Below are 18,278 nucleotides of genomic sequence, written 5' to 3' on the forward strand. Positions count from 1 at the left end.
CGGACGCTCAAAAACATGGAATCTTGAGGTAGGTGGGTATGTGGTTACTCCCGCGCGTCTCCACTTGACAAAACCACTGGACACGCCAGCGCAGAGACCGCGAAACTAGCGCCAGGTCTAGGCAACTGCTGTATTAACTGCCTTGCAGGTATGTCAGGCGGCCATCATTCATTACATAAAGTTCATTTTCTGAAGCAAATAAGGCCAGATTCCTCCCTCTGGCGTTGACTATAGGACTTCCCCACAGTTGGTGGTGGGCGTTGAAATCTCCGCTAATAATCCAAGGAACCCGGGTTGCCTCCATAATTGTCTTCAACCTCTCGCGGTCCAATTGAGAGGAGGGGGAGATATACGCCGCAACCAGTGTGAACTCTATGGATCCTTTTTTGACTATGAAACACACGTACTGATTGTCATTGTTGGGTTGAACTGGGCAGCCAACTTACGTTATGTCGGTGCGGATGTAGACCAGAACTTTGCTGCACTACCCGTATTTCGGAGCAAAGAAGGGCTCGTACCCGGAAATCCTGATTGCTTGGGACAAGTTAGGTTCACAGATGACTAATATCTGGGAGTGGTTGTTGAAAACTTATTGCCGAAAACTTGCGATTCATGACTTTAGGCCTCTTGCGTTCCACTGGAAGACCGCAACGCCTCTGACTTCCTCACGAAACGTGGGAAGCTGGCCAGCCATTCTGTTTTAAAGATATTGTAGTGCTGAACCAGACAGTTCAGCAGCAGTAAGACGCTTCGGGCGGTTGACGATTGCATGGCCTGTATCAGAGGGCGAATGGCGTTCACCACCGTCCTGAGGATCACGAGGGCTTGGCGATCTTGCTCTGGGAGCCCTTCTCTAACGACAGGTGAGCTCGGCGATGGGAGCTTGCGCTGAGGAGGCTCAGCAGGACCTAACGGCGGAAGCACTGGCCAAGCATCCACACACGAAGAGGTCTGATTATCCTTGGCGATATTTCGCTGACTGGACACACTTGGACGTGGCGGCACGGGAGGAGGTTGAAAAGGAGGTGCCGTGGGCGCGTCGATGTGGTTGATTTTTGCAGTAGACTTTTTGGACTTCTTGCGGCGAGAACGCCTTTTCCGAACAGTCGCGGCAGATTCACGGTGCGTAGAATTGTACCAAAGCATTTCCTTTAGAACGGCACGCTCGTTTCTTATGCGCGGACAATTCTTAGACGAGGCGTCATGAGGTCCGTTTCAGTTGGAAAACTTAAGCACTTGTGCATTCCTGACTAGCAATGTGAGCTCCGGCACAACGAGAGCACACTCTCGTGTTGTCGCAGACCCCGCTCACATGACCCAGTTTCAAACATTTGTGGCATTGCAGGTGTTTTTTGGAATAAATGGCCGCACGGCATGACGGAAATGACCCACCTTCACGTGTTATGGAAGGCTGTCGCCTTGGAACAAAATCTTCACACAACGGGAATTGCCCAGACGTGATACCCGTAGAATCACGGTGCCTTCGTTTGCCGGCCTCACGAGTATGGGCAAATTATCTCGCGTGGTAGCCTCGTCGACATCATAGATTACGCCAGAAGAGTACTCATCCCCGCCGAGCGGGATAACAGTACGTAGTGATAAACTGCCGAGCTGAGTTATGGCCCGCAGTGGTTCCAGCGCAGCCGCATGGTGGACGTCAACGGCTACAATGTTCTTCCGCGCATTCACTCGAACGTCCTTGATTTCGTTAGGCACGAGGGCCTCGGGTCCTACACAGGCGACTTGCCTGTCAAGCCGCCTCATGTTGTCGCTTGGCTGCACAGGAAGGACGAGGATGGTGTGTGCCGGTGTGCTGCCACTTGTTTTTACAGCGGACTCACTGGATGACGATTCGGCTCTTAGGAGTCTTCTCTTGGTCTTCCGGCTGAGGTAAGTCTCAAAGCCGTCCACACTGCTGGCCCCACTGAGGTACTCGATGGTGTCCTCGCTTTCGGGGTCACTCGGACGGCTTCCTCGACGAGCTCGAGGAGGAGGCCGCCAGGCCATTCGGATGCCCAGGAGGGTTCAGATCCTTCGCCCTATGACGGGGGACGGCATCCCCGCAGTATACACGCAAAATCACAGAAAAAAGCTGGAGACTGACTGAAAGCGTTCCACAAGGATGCACTTCCAATAATTATTTCTCGCCATTAACAAACAAACATTTGTTTTTGTCTATCCATAGTCTATAGACTGTCTCTAGATAAAAGTCTACTAAAAGTTTATGGCCACAAATCTATAGATAGTCTAAAGGTTTGTATTGCCTGTAGAATAGTATATAGAATTTATCTGTCTATAGACAAAATGTATAAATTCTGTATACATTTATTTATATAAAGTCTATAGACTTCTATAAAGTGTATAAAGTATACAGGTTGCCTATAAGGTCTATGGACTTCATAGACAAAAATCTACGAATAGTTTAAGGCGCCGCTTGTTTCGTCCGAACAAATACAACCATGTGCGACTAGACGGGAAAAGTTCAGCCTTCGCATATGCTTCTTACGAACGTGAACGAAAGGTAAATACAAAAAGCTATAGCTTGCAATTCATACACACGGAGCGCGTGGGCTGGAGCAGGCAGGCAAAAAGTTCGGCAAAGAGCCGTTCATGTGGCACGAACGCTCCGTGCTCCGAGCGCTTTCGCTCTTCCTTCTACACGGCTGCTGCTTGCGTCTCCTCTATCCTTTTATATTTCCTTTCTTCTCAACCGAGAAGTCAGATCTGTCAAAAGGCTTCCCTGTCTGTGGGCTCCGGGGAGCACAGGGAAGAGCAGCAGGCTCGTGAACGCCAGGAAGAGCCGAAGCAGCGGAGGCCGACACGAAGAGTGCGGAGCAAGCAGCGCGTCTAGTCATCCATCAAGCTGTCCCTCGTTGGCCCCGCGTTCTCCCGACGCCCAACAGCGCAGGAGGAGCCAGGAGCCGTGGCGGCACCTTGCGTCGTGAATCTTTTTTTCCCTCTGTGCCCAGAACTTTTATACGGGCCTGCGGTGCCTTAAGCTTCTACTACGGAGAGCAAAGCTTCTGCTCGGATTTAATTTGGCGTGACTCGTCCGCAGAGCGAAGATGCGTTCATCTCTCAAATTAGGATGGAAGCAAATAACAAAAATGAATCCAGAATAGATGTATTCGCACTCTGCTAAAACGGTACACCGTGGTGAAGAAGGAGGCGTGCATGGCACGGGGCTCCAGACAGATTTTAGCCGCCAGGAGTTCGCCGCGCGCATCGCATCAAAGTAACAAGAGCTACGGGCAACAATCGTTTTATTTACCATACCTCATTTACAGTTTTTTCTCTTTACATTTGCCCGTTACTTTTGCCTCTTTAGTAAAAAAAGGTTCGCATTTCATTTCCGCTGGGTTTGGCTTTAGCTTGGACTCACAGTTCAAAGTAATTTTTTGACGCAACTCTTGACGCATACTTCAAAGTGGAAAACTTGCAATGAGAAGTTGAAGCGCTCATTACTTCACGAAACAGTAACCTATAGTGTACTGCGCGGCGCGAAGTTTTGCGATTATTTACCTACTCTGCAGGTTTAACGTCGAGTGCGCGGTCCTGAGGTGTCAGAGGGACAAAATATGATGTTCTAGAGAGCAATATTGTAAACCATCACTGCATATTAATGCCGGAGGACCGGTGTTTCTTTCGGGCTGCCTCTGCTTTTCGACGCCAATCTTCGGGACGCCCACAGTATGCAGATTCTTACGGGCAGGGACCTGGGATGTGCGACGCCATGTGCCCTCTAAAATTGATTAGCCCTGTCCGAATTCTCAGTGTTACTTGATTCGACTCCGAGAAGATCGGGTGATTGATTGCATGAGACTGAGAGAGGTCATCAGCATTCTTTATGGCACCGGCGTGAACATTATGATTGCAATTAAAGGTGCAGTTAAAGGTGGAACAAATGATAGGCGTGAAAATAATGACCGACGGACTTCAGAGCCCACCCTTTTGTTCTTGGCACATTGCCATCCGTCTAATCTAGGGGTGTCCGTATATCTCGCAGGAGTGGGTTAAGAGGAGGGATATGGCAGAGGCATTTGTGCTGACGATTATGACCTCTATGATGATGACCGCTACGTAACGCACTGCTTGCACACGCATTCCGCCTTCACGCTTAGAAAAACGAAAGAGCGCTCACTGCATGGACTCAGTTCCTTCGTTGCCTGTCAACAGTCCCTTTAGCCTTATTCGGGTTCCCGTTATTTTATTTTTTCCTAATAATAATAATAATTGGTTTTGGGGGAAATGAATTGGCACAGTATCTGTCTCATAAATCGTTGGACACCTGAAACGCGCCGTAAGTGAAGGTATAAAGGATGGACTATAGAGAAAAAAGGAAGAAAGAGGTGCCGTAGTGGAGGGCTCCGGAATAATTTCGACCACCTGGGGATCTTTAACGTGCTCTGACATCGCACAGCACACGGGCGTCTTAGCGTTTTGCCTCCATAAAAGCGCAGCCCTCCGCGGTTGGGTTCGAACCCGGGAACTCCGGATCAGTAGCCGAGCGCCCTAACCACTGTCTTTTTCTCCTCGCTTCATCAGTTTCCTTTCTTTGACTTGGGAAGCGTTTCGCTTCTCCAAGCCGTTGCTTTAAACGAACAGGATGTCACTCCAAGACAAGACTCTTTGGGATACGGTTTGTGAGCAGGTTCCTAAAAAAAGACGGCCCCGTGTTCTCTCACAAAAAGGAACGTGACTGCAAGGCACTGCACCAGTCGCACAGCGGTGCCTTCTATTTTCGCAACTCTCTCTTTCTTCGGGAAACTCACCATTGAGACGGCATTCAACTGACACGCACTCTGCTTAGAAGCTTTCCAGTGTACTGCCAATTCAAAGATTACTTTAAAATTGCCCCTCTCTCACTGGCAAATTAAATACTTGAATGTGGCTGCTACTTCTGCTACGAAACCAACCCACGAACTTGACTCAGGATTGTTGGTAAGACACGATTGAAATAAAAACTGACCAGATACACAGCAACGGGCGAATTGATAGAAACTGACAGATCACGTGCAACTTTCTTTTTTTTTTTGGCGTGCGTCCTGTGCGTTTTTTTTTTTTTGCCTCTATCTCTGTGTCCTTACGCTATATCCATGTCCACCAAATAATTGTGTAGCGCGCTGTTCGTAAGCAGAAATTTGACATTAATGTTGGTTTTATTGAGTTAAGGTCGAGAGGGAAAGTTTACAGATTGCGTTCGCGGGGAACAAATTTACCGTAGTGCTGCTTCGGGACCCAGTCGCCTGGTATGGATACCAACATATGGAGCGTACGCCTCTTCCCAAATCTGCTGGCATTTCTGGCGATTGGCTTGATCGACTGGGCGTCTTTTCTGCGCTTCTTTTCCGCGCACGTACCCTCATCCTGTCAACTTTTGCTGCAATCTCCCTTGTTGGTGTGCTTATTTATCTGAGCTTAAACAACTCAGAGTAGAACAGAACACGAAGAAGCTAAGATTTGGGTATAGGCAGTGTATTTTGCGCTCTTAATTCTTAACACGTCTTAAAGCCCATCTCTGTTCATTGATTACATATATACCGCGCTGGCTTTATTGCAATGATCGTGAAGTCAACGCGGGGAAATATTAGGATATAAAAGAAAGTCAAATTAACAAATTCGTTTATCTTGTATCGGCCCAGGTGGCCTCAGTTCCTTCCGATGCTCGCAATTTGAGGCCTGGTTAATTCTTCTGAGGCCAGCCATCGGTGCTCAATCCACGCCAAGCAGATAATATAATCATGCTGAGAAGCACGGCAAGGGAGAAAAAAAGGACCTCGAGAAGGCGGACTACACGGCCGAACCGTGGTTGTGACTATCACAAGTGTACAACTGAAAATCGTTGAATCGACTCCCTCTCCGGATTTCTTAGGGAAACCGACTGCTCTCCTAACCCTCCTCTACCTTCCCACCTGCCTTTGTAAAACCTGTGGCGTACTAGTTGAATGAATAAAATGGCTTTGGCACAATTCGGCTGGGCCAGATTATACGGAGCGAAAGCTCGATTAAGCATGGTTAGAAATGGTTAAACGTCGCTGCATTTTCCGCTTGAGATACTCTTGTAGCCTGTGCTGCTGCTTCTCCAGACGTACTTCCCATTCTTGAACGGTTTCATCAACTCGACGAGCCCGCTTTCGCGACTTATCTCTAGCCAACGCGGCTTCGTGACGCTCTATGTAGTAGGGATGGCTAGACGCAGCCCGGCGCATCCTCTGCTCAGTCGAAGAAATCCATGTCTCTGCGGCGTCTAGGCGGCGAGCGCTGGCCTTCATTCAGCAAGAGCGAATCACGTGGTTAGTCACGTGACACAACTGGCGAGAGCGAGCGGTCGGCGCAGCGGCGAAACGAGCGATAACAGCTGCGACAAGTCACGTGGTACGACGTCGCAGCCACACCTGCGGCGAGCCTCCAGTTAGAGGTCAAATCTAAGCGTCATTTGACCTTCAGCTTTGCATGCGAGAAGTGGAGCTTCGGTCCCAAAAAAGAAAAGGAACATCGACCAATAATGCCGGCTCGGAACGCCAAGCACTTACCGTATGATGCAGAAGTGGGGAGCCACCGCTGTTTCCGACGGATGTTTCCGATTTACGTTGGCGCCCTGTGCGACTTCCATGGTTCACAACATGGTCCGCGCCAAATCCTTCCTCGTCGTAGTCGAGAGCGGTCAGGGACCGCAAATAACAATCCACAAGGAACACAGCCGATGCTCACAGAACTGAATATATTTCTTCGTTTATGTACAGTATTCTTCAAAACAATGACCGGAGAAGAAGAAAGTAGGGAAATTAAAATTATCCACAAAAGGTCAGCATGCTCAGTTCGCGCTCACGTTGGTAGTCTTTTCTTCATAGTATATATGTGTGTGTTTGTGTGCACACGACTCGGATATAACGCGTTCGATATGCTCTATATATCTACAAAACTCGTAAATACTGCCAACACACCGGTCCACAGGGTCCAAGCTCGTGAACGCGCCGACTAATTGGCTCGCAGGCAGCCCAGACTGTTTGCACACAACAGTGCGACAGCTACAAGCGATGACTGGAATAAATTAACGCAGGAAGGGAGAGGGAAAAGGATTGAACCGACTTTCGTACTTTGGGGCGTGCTTTCCCGGGAATCCTTGCACACCTGGTTGGTGCGTAGGGACAAGCACATGTACCGCGTCCGCTGGCAAAAGTTCGCAAACCCGCTCTCTGACTTCATTGCCGAAGATAAACTCGGGTATTAAAAGTGCGCTTTGGGATGGTCGTCCAATATCAGAATCAGCAGAAGCCAGCCTAAACAAAGCCATAAAGCTGAAAGAATAGCAACTGTCAAAGCCAGTGTGCTGCCCTTAAATGATGCAGAATGACCGGTGAGTTCATCGGTCGCAAACTTTTCACAGTTTGGACGCGGATCTCTTACGTCCGCACAATGAGTATGGTGAGCAGGGAAGAAGACGGAGTGGAGGGGACCGAACTCACCGGATTTGTTTCTATTAAAATGTGTACTCTCCCCTGTTTTTCTTAGGTCCAAATAGCCGTTAATTCTTGTACGCATAAAAGAAGAGCGCCTATGTCACCGGTGTCTTGCAACATGTATAGACCGCGTGCTATACATGTGAAGTGGAAGCGCTTCCACTTTACATACTTTTTGGGCTTTACATTGCGACAAACGCGATAAAAGAAGGTAAGTGTGCGCTGTCAATGCACTCACGTGCATGCTATTGACATGAGTATACATTTGCAGGTAACTGAAAATAAGTGTCATTAGTGAAGGGTGGCGGATCGGGCTAGTCATTACTATGACGTGTGACAATGCCACTATACGTGGCTGATTGCTCGTTTTAAATGTAGAACTACTGAATTCACAAGCCAGTCAAACAAGGAAAGCGCCTCTGCTAGTTTAGACTTAGAAAGGCAGGTTTGCGAACTAGAGGTGAGTGTTTGGGAACACCCAGGGCAGCAGGTCCTCATCGCATCTGTTAGCGAAGGCTGCGGTTAGTCATGTTGACGCGGTACAACATTCCCACAACAGTACGCGTCGGGAAGCACACTTCGCGGTAAGGGGGGAAAATGCAGACACACTGAGTTTCTTGCTTTTTCCTCGCCGCGTGAAGCACGAGATCGTTCACTGTAGGGGAGCGGCCACTCGCTCGGTAATTAACAGTCAGCACATTTCCCCACTTTTTCATGCACCGTCGTATATAGTCCGTAGTCGACGACTCCTTTTGGCTGCGTTTGGTGGGGTTTTTCTCCGTCGCTGCTGAGGTTGGGTGTCGAGGAGGGAGGAATACACGAGGGTCGGGGCCGCTTCAGAACCAGTAGAGGTCTTTGCCGGTTTCTTGAACTTGACTCTCAAGCCCTACGTTCGGATCGGGTAAAAGTGGAATAGGAAACACGACAATTAGTGACCGAACTCGTAGGAACAACAAAGTACGCATGTCAATTCATCATTTTTGTTAAGACAGCTTTTGCGAACCATTAGATTAGTTCGGAATAAAAATGATTTCTGCAGACCTGTTCGGTTCCAAATTTTGTTCATCAGTGAATTCCACAACTATTTTTTTAACAAGACACCACGTGAATGACATTGGTAGCGAACATCATTCGTTGGAAGTAACCATTTGTTGTTGTTGTTGTTGTTGTTGTGTGTGTGCGTGTGCGTGTGCGCGTGTGTGCGTGCGTGTGTGTGTGTGTGTGTGTGTGTGTGTGTGTGTGTGTGTGTGTGTGTGTGTGTGTGTGTGTGTGTGTGTGCGTGTGCGCGTGCGTGTGCGCGTGTGTGTGTGCGTGTGCGCGTGCGTGTGCGCGTGCGTGTGCGCGTGCGTGCGTGCGTGTGTGCGTGCGTGCGTGCGTGCGTGTGTGTGTGTGTGTGTGTGTGTGTGTGTGTGTGTGTGTGTGTGTGTGTGTGTGTGTGTGTGTGTGTGTGTGTGTGTGTGTGTGTGTGTGTGTGTGTGTGTGTGTGTGTGTGTGTGCGTGTGTGTGTGTGTGTGTGTGTGTGTGCGCGCGTGTGTGTGTGTGTGTGTGTGTGTGTGTGTGTGTGTGTGTGTGTGTGTGTGTGTGTGTGTGTGTGTGTGTGTGTGTGTGTGTGTGTGTGTGTGTGTGTGTGTGTGTGCGTGTATGTGTGTGTGTGCGTGCGTGTGTGTGTGCGTGTATGTGTGTGTGTGTGTGTGTGTGTGTGTGTGTGTGTGTGTGTGTGTGTGTGTGTGTGTGTGTGTGTGTGTGTGTGTGTGTGTGTGTGAGAGAGAGAGAGAGAGAGAGAGAGAGAGAGTTGTTAGTTTTGTGCAGCTTCGTGATCAGAGAATCACACTTGCTTCACGTCCGTGAAGCTCGTGAAGAGCAACTAAAAAGAAACGTTCGGAGTTACTCTGTGTTAATGATGGTACTGAATATTCATGGCGCAAGGGCATCTGCGGCCAGAGTGCCATGGCATAAGGTATTTTTTGTTTGCTGAAGACATACGGTTAAATACCCATTTCCCAAGCATTTCAACTTGATAAAGCCGAGCACCAGGCCAGGGGAAACTTGTACCCATTGTATCACCGGTGGGTACCCGGTGGCACTTGGGATCGAACCCCACTCTGTGTTAAGGCTCCTTTTCAAAAACTGGTACCGAACAAGTGTCCGTAGTAAACCTTCAGAAAGCAGGATCTTTCCCAAGAGAACACAGCCCAATTGAGATGTGCTGTATCCGTTATAGAAAACTAGTACCCTTTTTGAGTGTTCATTTAGAAGCGCCATCCCAAGAAGGTCCCAATAGCGATAGGGGCGCTAGTGGCCTCTCAATTACCCTCGAAAAGTAAAGCACACTATTCAGCGTTTATTAATAGTTCTCAGCGCACAGAATAACTCTGTCGCGCGGCTTCAACCGTCTATGTCAAGGCGGCGTCGCACACACCTCAGTACTGCGTTCTTAATTCTCCACTCCCTATGCGCATTCTACTACTATGCTTCCTTTACCCTGGGATTCCTTCACGACGTCCTTCACAGTGTCAATAAATGCTTATGCGTAACAGTCGACCATCACTCTAGTGAGAACTGGTCGCCAGCTGACACGTTAATGATCACTTGTTTCTTCCGTGTACGTCCGTCTGTTCTGTGTATGTGCAATATGCTCATACTACGGGTATCTAAGAAGGGCGCTTACTGAAATTCTTTAGCGATTTATGATCTCGTGCCCAATGTTGCGAACGAATATTTTAAAACTAAACACTGGCGACACTAAGAGTTAATTATTTGCACCAGCCAACAGTAAAAACCCTTTTGCCATGAATACACCGGAAACCATGTTGCAAAGCCAAGTGGCTGAAAAGAACTGGTTGCTGTTTGATTCACTGAAGATTGCTTACGAACTCGTCATGCTGAAAAAATGCTCAATAATCTTTCTTAAGCGTGGTATGCGAGGTTAACGCACCAAAACGACATACTGGCTGACAGACGCTGTACTAGATAGCCGTGGATTAATTTAAACGACATAGGCTTCGCTACCCTCCGCTGGCAGTGAACAGCACACGAGCGTTTTCGCATTTCTCCCTCATAAAAATGCCGACACCGTTTAGGAGTTGATCCCGGTACCTTGTGATCAGCAGTCGAAAGCCAAAGCCACTCAGCCACCGCATCGGGTAAGATTTTTCTAATCGTGGGCGCCACATAAATAGGGGCGTGCGAACAGCACCGAGTCGAATATGGCTAGTGTACCTAAAACCAAACTGAATACGAATAGAATATTTGTGAGTAAAAATATGCGGCACTTGTGCGAATATTCGTACAAAATAAGCAGTCGTTCGAAACGATGAGGCGCCAGCAGAGGCGATGCGGAAGAATGCGTTAACATATGGAGTTAAAGATATAGCTGTTGAAAGACCGCTATGTTAACCTCTACAAAGGGGTTGCAACAAGAAGTCGCAATAAGGGGTCGCACGGCTTATCACCGTGAAGTTATACATATAGAAAAATTATCATTCGCTAGAGAAGACGAAATACAATAAACTAGATCCACATCTGGGACATGGTACGGGTGACAGATACGTATGAACCATGGCCTCCGAAATTAGCGAGAAAGCTGTGCTGGCTGAATTTGCCCGAGTTCCGCCTCGTCGTCCGTTCGTATACAGGCCATTTGTAGACATTAAGAACGCCGCCCACGAATGACCACGTTGGGGCGCTGAACACTACATCCCGCGCATACTGATCGCGGCAGGGTGGTAAGCGGCATCGGTGTTGGTCCTGTTTTTGGAACAGCCATCGAACAAAAATTCGGCCGGCCTTATTCTAATCACTTGCCAGTTACTCGAAAAGTATTCGTAATGTTTCGAATATATTCGATTCATTTTGAATAATTTTCAACATTCGCTATTTGATTATTCCGAATATTCTATTAGGCGTACATTCGATTCACTTTCCAAAAATTTCTAATATTACAAATTTACCATACCACTGCATGTAATGCATGTGCAATCCGCCTGGCTAGAGATACAGAGATGAGTTCCAATATTATGCGTAATAGTCGACAGTGGATCACGCTAGCAAACCTGTGTTGTTTTACAGCCTGTGTCACTGCTATTGCCAGACACACACACTCACACATATATAGCAGAACGCAACGACAAGCGCGACTGTTCGTATTTAAGGTTTACGGCAAACTGTTGGCGGAAGCTGTTGGCGACATAAACCATTAAAACGAACAGTCCCACTAAGCTGGTCCATTGGAACGTCTACTGAATTCTACACACGCGCGCACACCATATATATATATATATATATATATATATATATATATATATATATATATATATATATATATATATATATATATATATATATATATATATATATATATATATATGGTGTGTGTGTGTGTGTGCGCGCACACACACATTTGATCAGTGAGATTAGTAGAGAATATTTTATCGCTTGAAGGTAATTGATTACAAAAGCAGAAGAAAAAACAAGCACATGGAGCAGGTGAGAACCGAACCCACGACCTCCGTCCGAATGACGCGTCCGGTTCTCTACGATGAGGTTAATGGGAACTAAACGAGGAGACCTAGTATAATGACATGAACTATTGAAAAAATTTTTGTGGCACCGGCCTTTTGAAAATCAGTCATCTTTTTCCTTAACACAACTATGATAAAAAAAACGCGCCAATTTTTCTGCCAATGCGCTGCGCCAGGTACTGTGAACACAGAAAAAAACCTGCTATTTATCTAGTTCTCTTGATTGCAGTGTCGCGAGGCGCTTAACAATGTAAGCAAATTGTTTCTGCAAACAAAATGTTGATTACGTAAACGCCTGTCCAGACGCGCTGTTTTTTTTTAGCTTTATAGAGTATAACAGCGGCGTCTGCATTTGCAAGCCACACTGGAGTGGCATTAAAAGAGCAAAACCCACGCGTCGGGGAAACCCCTCCTGGCTTTTGCAAATAGGTGTGCTACCCGGGAAACAGACCCGGGAGACAGCCTCTAAATTGAAAACGGCAGGGACAGCAGCACCACGGATGTCAGGGTCGCTTCCTTCCAGACCTTTCCTGCGCAACCACCCACTATACGTGAGTCATGTTGTCCTGTTCGGCGCCGAACCGCTCTCCCGTGCGTCGCGAATTGCGCCGTCTTCCCACTCTTCCAGCGCTCTCGCACAAAGGCCTTCTGCCGCGTTACCCTCAGCAACCCCCCATCCGCCGCTTCCCGGACCTGAAGAGCTCGCGCTCTCCTTCCGGCCAATCAGGAACGAGGAATGCGGCATTTCGTCCTGGCCCGCAAAACATTATTTACTTCCGCCAATGGTCGTGGAGCCGCCATCATTCCAACGCCGACTACCGACGCTATCCGCTTCGCCGGTCCAGCGCGTGTGAGTTGCAGCGAGGGGGAGCTTTTCGCACCGTGTGCTTTGTAGGCACGGCGGTTTGATTAAACGCCGGTAGAGGGAGCAACGTGCGTCTGCTTGAGCCGACTATGGCGCTACCGCGCGGGCGTCGCCCGAACTCGTTTTAATTGAGGCTTCGCTAACACCGGCCTCCCCACCGCTCCGCTCCTTTGAAGACCCGGGATTCGGCGGCTCGCAAAGGGGCCGAATGTGCGAAGAGTAGCAGGGGGGGAAGTGCTAACGGTTTCGCCAGCCTTGTTTCATAGCCATCACGCGGTGAATTAGCGAATCAGGGTCTGGAAAGCATCCCGCTAAGTGCGGGCACTGTGCCTGTCTGCACGGCTTTCACGAGGTGACGGAAAGCGAAGAACGAGGGAATGCTGCCAGACATTTATTTTAGCACCTCCTGATAGGAGTGAGGCTGCGGACTTTGTTGATTACTTAGCGTAGAACTGCAGGTGCGACCTTGGTGTTGTGACGACACCTCGCGGCTATCGCTGTAAACCTCCCTGAGGCTGGAGAGGAATGAGCACACTTACGTTCATTTTATGCAGAGGAAGCAGTTGTTATAGCGTTCTTTCAAAACCCGCTGCTTCCTTCGTGTCTAGGGCATCCTTCTGCAGTCGTTCCACCGTAAGCAGCTTTAGAGCAGCGTCTTCGTACGTACAGCTTGAAAATACCGTCATTATTAGTTTGGTTCTAATGAAAACGCTATTGTAGGAAATATTATGCCCACGTTACACAACCATGAAGTTTGGAGTGTCTTATAAATTTAGCCTTGATGCAAAGCCGCTGTATCGTTACTACACTTATTGCATCCCTTCGTAACACTTTACGTGAGCCCCAGACTAACAAAGCGTAACCGCTCGAGACGAGCACTTTCAGCCCGAGTAATGGTCCCGCGTTGAGGAATTCTGCACATTAAAATAAACGGCGTGCAGGTTCTTGCTTTCCACAATAAAGTTCTGCAAGGCGATTTTGCTGTGAGAGTTTATGTTCACACTCTGAGTTACTCTGCACCGAAAAGGAAACTGCACGTGGTGTTCTCATCGAGAGCAGACACAGGTCGGTCTTGTGTGAGAGAGTAGGCCCAAATTATACTCTGAGCTGACAATGTTGTCTTTAGCTGCGCGTCAGGCTTAAACGAGCAAAAAAGCGCTCGCTCTTCTACTAGCGTAGCACATATAAAAATGGTTATTTACAAGTAGTCGCTGAATGAAGACATGGAATGCATTCGTTTGCTGAATACTAATAACTTGAAAAGAAGGACAGCTCAGAGTACTGCTGTGAGCATGCGGGCATTTAGTATATATCCGGGGATAGTAATGGGAAGCTAGCTTTTGGGGGTATCGCGTCATAAGTTTACATATCATAACGGGCGAGTTGGATTAAATTCAACTCAATCACGCGGAATAAATCCAATTCAGCTTCACCGATGCAGAAAACATATGCGCGAGACTCCGCGGAGTAAAATGTTTCTGTGCACCCATTAAAAGCAAACGCGCCTTAAAATCATCCAAAGGCTCAAAAGGCAGCCTGTCACGGCTGTTGTCACGGACCACAAATACATCATAAAAAGTTCGAAAAGAAGTACTGATATATCGAAACCTGAATGGCAGCTCTATGCACAGTACAAATTCACCAGTCACAAAGTTCATCACACGTACCGAATTTGCCAAAAGAATCTGACCACGTGGTTCGCTACTAAGACATGCAGTGGCACCGTTAAGCACCCCTAAGGACCTAAAGGTCACGAAAGGTGGGGACCAAGGGTCGCCCTAACAAACACCCATTTAGAGCTCAAGAGGTGCTAGAGCGCTCTGCTACACGGCTAAGAAACAAGCCCCGCTGCTTGGTTACTTTTGGCAAACACGGCGCAACATAGTAATGGAAAACAAAATACCATTTCATACAGTGCAATGTAATGAATATTTGGAAACAAGACAAGATAAAGGTCGCTCGTGTTAAGCGTGTTAAAAGTTAGTCATCAGCGAGACATAGTTATCAACCTTTCAAAACTGTTAATGCTTGCAGGAGACAGCCCATAAGAAACAGGAAAGCGCTCTCGGTCACGGGGAAAAGGCACAACTTACATTTCTTTTGCTGCCAACCACCTGCCTCCTACCGCCATCGGCAACAATATTTACATCAGGACAAACGCCTTTTTGTCGTATCTAATAGTACGTTTCCTGAGTCAGCTGCGGCCATAGTATTACTAGGACTTCCTAACCTTGTGGCCTTGATTTTTTGTGCCCCGACTATGTTGATGTCTCCTTGGTACCCAATTTGCCCCACTGATTGACCAGCACTAGTTATTGTTTACGGGAAGAGAGAGAAAGGATCATTTCACTGCAAAACGCAAATCGAGGCTTTTGTCCACTATGTGAAATTAAAAATCTCTTTTCGCAGAGCGGATTTGGGATCTCACTGCGGTGGGTTTCCGGATCACGTAGTTTGTATACCATGGTACAAGTAGTCACTAAACATCTCCACCACGCTCAACAAAGCTGACCTAATTTGGCAGCACCACATCGTAAAAACGGAATAGTTTGTCAACAGAGATGCCGCAGATGCGTGTACAGCAACTCTACGTTAAGAGAAAGATATCTTACATTCAAACTTTTCTTAGCACGGCGAAGATCAGAACTGATTTCTGTGCTATGAATTGGCTATAGCAACGTCATCAAATTCAAGATGCGTTCATTTTCTGCTAAGTTTTTCGTCATCTCAAATGTTTCAGCTTTGTGCTAAACGACCGTAGTTTCATAAAATATGGCGTTATTAAACCCTTCAACATAACACCGAGTTTTACAAAATGCTGGTTTGCGTATCATTACACAATGGCAACAATGCTTTTCGGCTTCAACGTTAGTCATGAGAGAAGCTGCCAAGGGAGGAATGAGGAGTTAGCAGAGGTTGCGAAAATCTTATGCCGCCACCATCACCACCACCACAACCACCACCACTGCCACAACCGCCACCTTTGCAAGGAAGGATGAAGCACGAGTCAATAGACTCAAAGCCAGGAAATTCATGTAGCGCCACCGTGCATGGAAACAGCTCGTTTTAGTTGGAGGGATACCAGGCGAGCGTAGGGCGTCCGTGTGAGTCCAGCAGCTGAAGCGATCAAAGGAACCTACTCTTGTCGCCGTCTTGACGTCACCCGCTCTTGAGCGACCGGTGGTGGCTGGTTCGTATTTTCGTTTCGCTTTCGTTTTCACCGGTAAGCATGCATCGCCTGGAACTTGTACAACTCCAGCATGTAGCCGCCGCTGTTGGGATCTGGAGACAGTGGTGCAGAGTACGATGCAGAAAAACGCAGTTCAAGACTCCCTGGTTCATATGTATTGGGTTTTTTTACCAGACAGCTCCGCCAATTTATACCGTCTCCCCTGGGTGATTACGCAATTCTGGTTCAAAGTGTTTTGCGGCTATCCTAAAACCTCTGTATTATTGCTCTACGTTGCAACAGAAAGTGCACATTTTGAAGGTGTACTCCATGTCGTAAACATATAGGCACGGCAACTCACACTTATCAGATATGTGAAGGCTGCTTGACAGAAATGGCAAGTATAATTTATATATTTTTGGATTGTGCATGAGCACCATTGTGTTATCATGCCTGTAGGTCATGACCATGCACTGACTATGATAATAACGAAAACTATGATCTCGGCGCTGGCATCAGTAACTTGCCGATAAAGTACATGATTCAGTTCAAAACAATTCTCACCAAATATATGGTAATCAAACAACGGCAAGAAAAAGATAATAGATACCGTGATAACAAATTGTGTACGCTCTACGAGGTCCTTCATTCCAGTCTGATAAACCGGTCAGAAAGAGTGCGACACGTATTGTACAAAATTTTAGGCTGAAATGTTTCACAGGACGCTTCGATGCTTCTGATTTTACAGCACATAAAGCAAGATGTAAATCACGAACTTGGGTTAAATGCGCTTCGATGCCAGGCATTGAAAGACCTTTTGTGAACTCCTTATTGCTCATTTGCTTTCCCGGCACATTGTAGAAAAGAGCCGCCACAGCCACCAATGCCAAAACATTTTGCCGCACCACCGCTTCATTTCTTTTGTGCACAGCCGCAGCAAGGCGCGCTGAACACTTGCACATTGCTCACAAGTCGGGTAAGACTTGTTTGCGCTTCTGGAAGCATTTTTTTCATGCATACGCGCTCACATTACTGTGGCGCGCAAGCTACCTCAAATTATTGAATATAATTAGCGCCCCTAGCACCTAACCCTTACAAAAATAGTCTATAGACAGTCTAAAGACTTCTTATAGACTCTACTGCCTTCCTAGAGATATACATTTTGTCTATTCATAGTGCATATACTGTCTATAGACAAAAACCTACTAAAATTGTAAGGCCATAAATCTATAGATTGTCTATGGATTGTCAATAGGATTTGTACTGCCTGTAGATTGTTCTCTAGGGTTTGTAGAGAGTCTTTAGACTTATAGATAGAAGTATATGGACAGTCTATAACTGTCAAAAAAATTTTGGAAGTGTATGGAGCACGTGGACAATAACAGTCACTTTGACAGTGAGGCTTCTGCGCGAGCTGTTGTGCCAACTGATAGCAAATTAAAAACAACAATCAATATTTAATTTGTCCCGTTATTAATAATGCCTTTGCTTCTAATCCGGTAGATGAGCGAAAGATGGGAAGTTCATTAGTCCCTTTGTACCTACAATGCAAGCACAAAGTCGGAGGCTATCGCTTGAAGACGAAGGTGCATATATGCTTTGTGACAGCTTCCTAAAAGTATTAGTAGTGGTCTTGCTGTCAGTACTTTGGAGCGACGCTCGCCATGTACAGGTAATGCGGTATAACCGATAAGAACCTGCTCTGATGTAACATTTGGAACGGTGCAGCTGTAAAACCTCATTTTATGCACTATACCAGCACACAGAAAAGTACATATACTGAAATGCGACCACTATGTCAGCTCTATTGCTCACATATCATTGCACTGAATGTGCACTGGGGTGAAGAACCATCGCTCACTTGCAGGACGTCATTTGACGTCCTCCAAGGCTCTTCATCCACTGTTGCTGTCATGTGCGTTCTAGATTTAACGTTTGAGTGGATATGGTCTATCAAACGACCTCCGGGTCAAACAATTATTCTCTACCTCATCAATACACAAAGTCGCCTCACAACGTAGTACGGACCCTGACGTGATAGTTTCCCCAAATCATAACGAACAACTCTTTCCATTCCTTTGTGTGCTGAACAGTGTCCCTAATGTTTACTTGACGTAGTGTCCGATCTCCAAATCTTTCATTGCTAAAGTTCGTCTAAAACGCAAAAAAGGTAACAAGTAAAAAGCTTTTGAGAAAGTGTAAGCGAAATATGGGCTGCATCAGATGTTGCCATCGAGACCATCGAAAAAAAAAAAAACACGTCC

At 47.1% G+C, this 18,278-nt stretch overlaps 1 pseudogene across 1 annotated transcript in view; it reads right to left on the reverse strand.

Moving 5' to 3' along the window:
• Positions 1-8,164: 8,164 nt before the first annotated feature.
• The window catches only part of LOC144099471 (uncharacterized), a 78,786-nt pseudogene continuing 68,672 nt past the window's right edge, over positions 8,165-18,278 (reverse strand). The window contains exon 5 of the transcript XR_013307405.1: positions 8,165-8,346. The product of XR_013307405.1 is annotated as an uncharacterized LOC144099471 (transcript). The remainder of the gene's footprint in view (positions 8,347-18,278) is intronic.

The sequence above is a fragment of the Amblyomma americanum genome, chromosome 7 (genome assembly GCF_052857255.1).
Source record: "Amblyomma americanum isolate KBUSLIRL-KWMA chromosome 7, ASM5285725v1, whole genome shotgun sequence".
Taxonomy (NCBI): domain Eukaryota; kingdom Metazoa; phylum Arthropoda; class Arachnida; order Ixodida; family Ixodidae; genus Amblyomma; species Amblyomma americanum.